Source organism: Hoplias malabaricus, chromosome Y (assembly GCF_029633855.1).
Source record: "Hoplias malabaricus isolate fHopMal1 chromosome Y, fHopMal1.hap1, whole genome shotgun sequence".
Classification (NCBI taxonomy): Eukaryota; Metazoa; Chordata; class Actinopteri; order Characiformes; family Erythrinidae; genus Hoplias; species Hoplias malabaricus.
This window is the reverse complement of record NC_089820.1, coordinates 75,931,818-75,938,709: the sequence shown is the minus strand read 5'-3', so window position 1 is coordinate 75,938,709 and position 6,892 is coordinate 75,931,818.

Below are 6,892 nucleotides of genomic sequence, written 5' to 3'. Positions count from 1 at the left end.
CTGTGATCAATACAGAATGCATATTGCAGATAATCTCAAGTTCTGCAGGAGGAAAAAGATAAATTCTTGAGCAAGCTGGCCTTGTGTGTGCATGTGTGTATGTGTGTGCGTCTGAGAGACAAAGAGAGACAGAGAGAGAGAGAGAGAGAGAGAGAGAGAGAGAGAGAGAGAGAGAGAGAGAGAGAAAGAGAGAGAGAGAGAGAAGCAACCATGTAAATGAACAGTAGAATATCTTGGCTTCTCTTCACAGCTGAGGATGACTGGCCTATTTTCAACTACAGGTCAAAGTGATAAGACCAGGACAAATCTGAGTCTTCAGTGTAAAGGCCACAGAAGCGGCCATAGCTCAGTAATCAATGACCAACATGGGTCACCTAGAAGAATCCTACTTTATTATTAAACCACAGTAAAACTGAATGAATGCATGTTTAAACAAGGACACAGTGTCTTTCGATGAAAAAAGACTTGGAAAAGTACTCCCTGAGCAGCAGTTCGTAGATGTGAGTGAGTGGCGCCCTCTTGTGGTGAATATTTACGCTAACCGGGTTGGTGACTAAATCAATGTGAATGAGTGAGTATGCATGTGAGTGATTCAATAAGTGAGTTTCAAACCAATTCCAAAGAGCTGCAGCGGTCTAAGCTTTTAGAGATTGCAGTTTGGATTCCCAGTTCCTCAGCCTCTGTGGCGCGAAATGGCCACCTCACTTCCAGCACCGTGCTAGCAAGCGTGGACATGTTTTTGCTAGCAAAGCAGATCTGGACTTTTAGTATTCTCCAATCATCTTGAGCTGTGTGTTGACGTTGTGTTAGCAACAGTTTGAAAAGAAGTGGATTCATGTCATTTGCTTTTTGTTCTTAAGATTAAATCCAACAGATAAATGAGCTTCCCAGTAAACAATGAATGTCCCTGGATGTTAAAAATAGGTCTAAAAGTAGTCAAGGACATATTCTAAACGTCAATGGACGTCCAAAGTCCATCTTAATAAGTTAGTTATCAAGTGTTGGCCAATCGATAACGCCAGTGGACGTCCAAAATGCGTTTTATACAATTAACGTATTTCGGGACCAGTTAATAACGTCAATGGACGTCCAAAATACGTCTAATAGTCGTATTTTCAATGTCTGTGTTTCGACGTCTTTTCAACTTTCATTTTCAACCTTAAGAGAACGTTGATTAGACGGCAGTAGTGATGTGTCGGTCGCGAACGAACCGGTTCAAAGAGCCGGCTCTTGTAAGTGAACGATGAGAGCCGGTTCCCGTCTAAGACCGAGCCATATTTTTTCTAAGGCTTGTCATTCAACCAATCAGAGAACAACAAGCAATCTCCAACTCTCCAACTCTCCAAGCTGAGATACTTGGTTTTCCTGAATGCCAATCTGCCTTCCAAAAAATAGTTGAAGAAATGAAGAGCCGAGCCAAAAGAGCCGGCTCCCCAAAAATTCCCATCACTAGACGGCAGTAATTACGTTATTTCAACGTTGAATCAACGGCTAAATGTTTACTGGGTTTGTCTTGGAGATTTACCTCAAAATAAGTTTGAGTCAGAGGAGGTTTTGCCCTCTGCTGGATGCTGTGGATTAGTGCTGAGGGGGGTTTATAGCAGTGTGTGTTAGTGCATGATCAGAACGATAATTATGGATTAAATTCGCACCAGAAATCCCAGGTACAGCAGAGAGGAGCCCAATCAATTAGAGCGCGCTAATACTCTGATCACTGATGAGAACAGGAGCTAATCTGCTTCACACATTAAACAGGGCAGCTGAGATTAATAACACACAACTGGAAACACCCTCAAGGTTTTCATTTTCACACGAGCCTGTGTGTGAAGACACATTACAGCTACACGACACGAACAAACATTTGTAGACACCTGTGCTGCTAATGAATGAACTGGTCTGCTATCAACAGCGCACCCTTCTGACCTAAGGCCTTAACTGCAGTATAATATTACAGTTTGTATCATTTCAAACATGACGCTCTGGAGCAGATGCACATGAGCCGTGCTCAATGCCAAGAGCCAGCAAGAGGGGTATAAATCCAGGAGTGGAACTGTGTACTCAGAAAAGATGGAGCTCCATGCAATATCTTAACAATATTATGATTTATTTATAATACGCCTTATTTATAATTCTATTATTTATGTATTCATAGAATGTGTTTATATAGTATGTATTATTAATTATAATACACAAATGCGCACACACACAATCTGACAGGACACCACACAAAGAGGTTTTTAAAATGAGTGCTTTCTTATTTATGTATTTACTTATGCACCAACTTTCATGTTTATTTATGTATTTATTTATTTATTTATTTATTTATTTATTTACGCACGCCTCTCATCAGTCATGCACACACGCACACACACAAACACACACGCACGTACACAAACAAAGGCTTAATCTGATGTTGGCTTGCAAAAGCATTTGTTTGCTTTGATATTAGCTCATTTTTGTGTATGCTTTTATGTGCATATGCCTTATCATGTCATTATTGTTCAGGTCCTGCCAAGACTTCATCTGTGAGGTGACGTTATAACAGACAGGTATCCGCAGAATTGAGGAGCTGACTCTTATGTTTTGATAATGGCTAGATTTCTCAGCCTCTCGGAATGGAACACTAATGGAAAATCTCAGCTCTCTTTTCTCAAGCTGAGAGAGAGAGAGCAGTATTTACTGTTTAACCCGGACGGAAGCCATGGCGACACACGTCCTGACAAGTGTGAGCTGCCTGCAGACGGTGAGCTGAGGCTGTTGAGTAACAGCACAGCTGCAACACACTGTGCTCTGGAGAGGCACGGAACATTAAATGTTTCTGATTATCTGAAAAATAAAGGTACAAAGAGTTACGCCAGAGGTGAACCACTTTTGGCTGACTAAGGCTGCCTTACACACTTCTAAAATGCTGTTATAAAGTACTGTATTCTCAGTTAACTTGGCCATTGTTTATTTAGTGGATGTAGCTTGGTCCTGTTTACAGTACAGTCAATTTATCTACACTCTGACTGACTTGTGCCTACATTCAGTTCATTGATTATTGTTCTTTTCAGTAAATGTAGCTTGGTCTTTGATTATTGTGGATGCTGCTTATACGTCACTACACAGCCACTTTAATATTTATGCAGCCTACTGCACAGGTTATTTTATGTCTTATTTTTATAGCAGTTAGTGTTATTGTAACTTTATATTCACATCTATCAATCTAAGTCATTGACTGCACACCCTCCAACTTTGCATTTCACACTATGCAACGAAATTGTGCCTCCACATTTAACCAATCCGTGGCAGTGAACACACACACACACGCACACACACACACACACACACACTGGTGCCACCTCAGAGGGCGGGGCAACCATCCCAGCACCTTAAGTGCACCTCAGCTGTGAATGTTAAAGGAGGAGACAGTGCTGTTATTTTTCTCCCCCGCATCCAATTTTTCTAAAGGCTGAGGGGAGTGAACCTGTAACCTACTGGTCCCAAGCCTGCCTCATTTACCATTAAGCCACCGCTGCCCCCATGGGATGAGCCTGGTCACCATGCCCAAAGTAGCAAGAGCTGAAGAGGCATAAAGCCTCCTCCCACCAGTACTCTGCAGGTCTTCCTTTCGGTTCCTTTCGGTTACTTTAACAGCTTTTTAACTGTATTCATAAAATTAAATTTAAATTCTTCTACTGTAAAGTAGTTACAGGTGTTCCATGGACTGACCAGATCTCAGTCCCCATCTCAGCCGAATGTGTTTTGGATTACCATTGTTTGTGAAAAATAGATACTAACTCTTATTGTGGAAAAATATCTGTGTGGATTTCTAAAAAAAAAGGGAGATGTCGGAAAAGACCTGAATCGGCTGACCTACTTAATATTCACCATCTGTGTAATTTGGTTTTTACAACACACTTACTATTTATTTCACTCCAGCAGTGCTTCTGTAGCACAGAGTACATATTTTATGCCTTGCACTTTATTGGTGACACATCTGCCCTGTAATCTCAGTGTGGAGCAGGTTGACTGGATAGCTGTAAGATGAACATCTGCTGCGGAAAAGTACGCTCTCCTTCCTCCCCTTAATGAAGACCAATTATTTCTCTTTTGTGTCCGCTCTGTGTCCACAAAGGGGCTCAAAACCACAAAACTGTAGGACATGTGTCCCGTGCCGCGGGAGAACAAGGTGAACACTGCTGTTACACATCTCTAATTAGAGCAGAAATAATCAGACACATGCGGGTTCAGGTTTGATCTATAAAGAGACTGAAAGCCCCCCTGTGGAATCTGTGAGAGCCTTCAGGAACTTTATTAAATGTGGCTTTTGCTACAAAGGACTTCATGAATGACTAACAAAGAATTAGTAAGAGCAAACATATAAAAGACCTACTATACTTACGATATATTTGGATGTTTAGCTGTGTTAGCCTTCTAGGTTCACAGCAAACCCTATGAAGGACCACAGGTTTATTTTCCTCCTAGGCTCCCCCTACAGTTGCAGCGTAATTCATTCACAGTAATTTTCTAAAATCAATCGGGATGTGGGTGGTGTCCTACCTTCCTCGAAAGTTACACAGTGCAGTTTCTGCAGTGCTGAGCCTGGAGTAGCAATGACAGGGGCTCTATTCTCCCTGTTACCGGACAAGTAGAAGTAGAAATTGCTTTATTGCTATCAGTAACTGTGAATCAAAACTTGACATGAGGTGTTCCACAAGGGTCTATTCTTGGGCCTCTACTGTTTAACCATTTCAAGTTACCACTTGGGCAAATCCTTAAAAATAATAAAATAGCCTATCGTAGTTATGCAAATGACACTCAGACCTATTTAGCTCTGTCACCAGGTGATTATAGTCCCATTGACACTCTGTGCAATTGCCTAGAGTCAGTAAATAACTGGATGAGGGACAGCTCCCTTCAACTAAACAAAAAGACAGAGGTGTTTGTGTTTGGCAGTAAGGAACAAAGGTCACTGCTCAGCTTAACAGCAGAGCTCTAAAGACTAAAGACCAGGTCAGAAATCTTGGCGTAGTACTGGACTGAGACCTGAACTTTAACAGCCAAATAAAGGCAATAACAAAATCTGCCTTTACCATCTCAAGAACATATCAAAGTTCAAAGGGTATGTGTCATAACCAGAACTCATGCATTCATCTCCAGCAGGCTGGACTACTGCAGTGGTCTCGTTACTGGACTTCCCAGGTCCACAGCTAGGCAGCTGGAGTTTATTCAAAATGTAGCAGCTAGAAAATCTCACCAGGACAAAGAGAACGGAGCACATCACTCCTCTTCTCAGGTCACTGCACTGGCTGCCGATTAAACACAGGATTGATTTTAAAGTGCTATTAATTGTTTATAAATCAATAAACTGCCTCTGACCAAAATATATTTCAGATCTGCTAAAAGTTTATCAACCCAATAGACCACTCAGGTCACTCTGGACTGGTCAGCTCGTACTGCCCCGGGTCAGAACCACACTTTCAGTCACTATGCTGCCTGCACTTGGAACAGACTCCCAGAAGACATCAGATTTGCCCCAGATAAATACAATCTTCAAATCTAGATTAAAGACCTTCCTGTTCTCCTGTGCCATTGAGTAGCACTGCACTTAGATCTACATATAGACTTCAGACATCTCTAATTTATTTGATTTGCTTTAGTTTTTAGTACTATATAAATGCCTTTTCTTTTCTTGCTCAGTTTTATTTGTTTTTGATATTTTGATTTGTTTTAATTCTATTTTAACAGCTTTTTAACTGTATTCATTAAATTACATTTAAATTCTTCTACTGTAATTGTCTGTACTGTTCTGTAAAGCACTTTGAATTGCCATTGGGTACGAAAGGTGCTCTATAATTAAACCTGCCTTGCCCTTTGTTTCCAACCAATAATAAATGTCATTTTTATTAGGCTTATTGATTAATGAATTATGTGCTTATTAATTTGTCCTCAAACGACCGACCACCTTTAGTTTACGTTCAAGCCTCGACTTATGAACCCTTCTCTGTGTCCAGCAGCAGTTGTGACCGGTCCAAACCTCTCTGGCCTTCTTTTGTGCTTTTTTGGACAATGTCTTGGCTGTCCAGCTGGACTCGGTCATGCGAGATCAAAGCCCAGCGCTGGTGTCTGAGACACCTCCCGCACGGCCGAGCTCCACATCATTCTTCTGCATCAATAAACAACTTAATTACTTCCAATCCTCGTCTGATGAGCAGCTTCACCACTAACGTCCACTTCACGTCCACACAAATAGGAGAACTGGACCGGTGCTCTTGACACGGAGAGAAAGCATTGTTTAAACTCTGGTGGACATTGTTATTGTGATCTAAAAATACGATAACATTCAGAGAATAGGATGGTGAATAATTCAGCACGCCCAGATGGCAGTCTTGAACCTGCTCTTGACCCTTGTGGACTGCATGTGCATGAGTGTGTGTGTGTGTTTATGTTTGGGGGGTGGGGGTGGGCGGTTTTGTTCTTCAGTAAACACAGATCTTAAGGAGGTCAAGTATTATCTCATTATCTTTGGTGATCTCCTTTTCTCTATATGTTTTCCTTTTCTGTTTATCCATTAATTTAACCCATAACAAATCTAAGATTTAGCCTGTGTGGATTCCTTCAACCTTAGAAGGAAGCGGGTATTAATATTATTATTATTATCATTATTATTATTATTATTATTATTATTATTATTATTATTATTTTGCACTAGAAGTCACTAAGAGAGAATACATTATATTGCTTGCAGTGGTGGTGGGTGATAGTCCTATTACTGCTTAACATTATAGATATTAATACTACCTATTATTTTAAGGCACTATACTATACTGTAATATAGTCATAATACGCATCATACCCTGAAATATGTTTTTTTTTATTACACACCCAGCACAATTTTATGTAACAGTGC